We start from the raw sequence: 301 nt of genomic DNA, 5'->3' as shown, positions 1-301 counted from the left end.
CATGTGCCTTCCTACGCCCATATTTGGTTAGTTTCCTGTTCCTGTCCTGATTAGGTTTATTTGATTCCAGGTGTTCCCCATTTTATGTCTATTGATCCCAGGTGTGTCTCGTCCTCTCCTCATCCTGTCATGTGTATAAATAGTGTTCCCTGTGTGTGCTCCAGCGTCCGGTATTGTATATGAGTGTCTATGTCTACATGTATAGCGTGAGTGTTCCGTGTTTCTTTATGTGAATTAAACCCAGTTGGATTGAGGTACTCCTCGTCTCTCTCCGTTCCTTGCTCCTGACTCCGCGCAGCAG

The sequence above is a fragment of the Sinocyclocheilus anshuiensis genome, unplaced genomic scaffold, assembly GCF_001515605.1.
Source record: "Sinocyclocheilus anshuiensis isolate Anshui unplaced genomic scaffold, SAMN03320099.WGS_v1.1 scaffold941, whole genome shotgun sequence".
NCBI classification, from domain to species: Eukaryota; Metazoa; Chordata; class Actinopteri; order Cypriniformes; family Cyprinidae; genus Sinocyclocheilus; species Sinocyclocheilus anshuiensis.
This window is presented reverse-complemented; position numbering follows the sequence as displayed.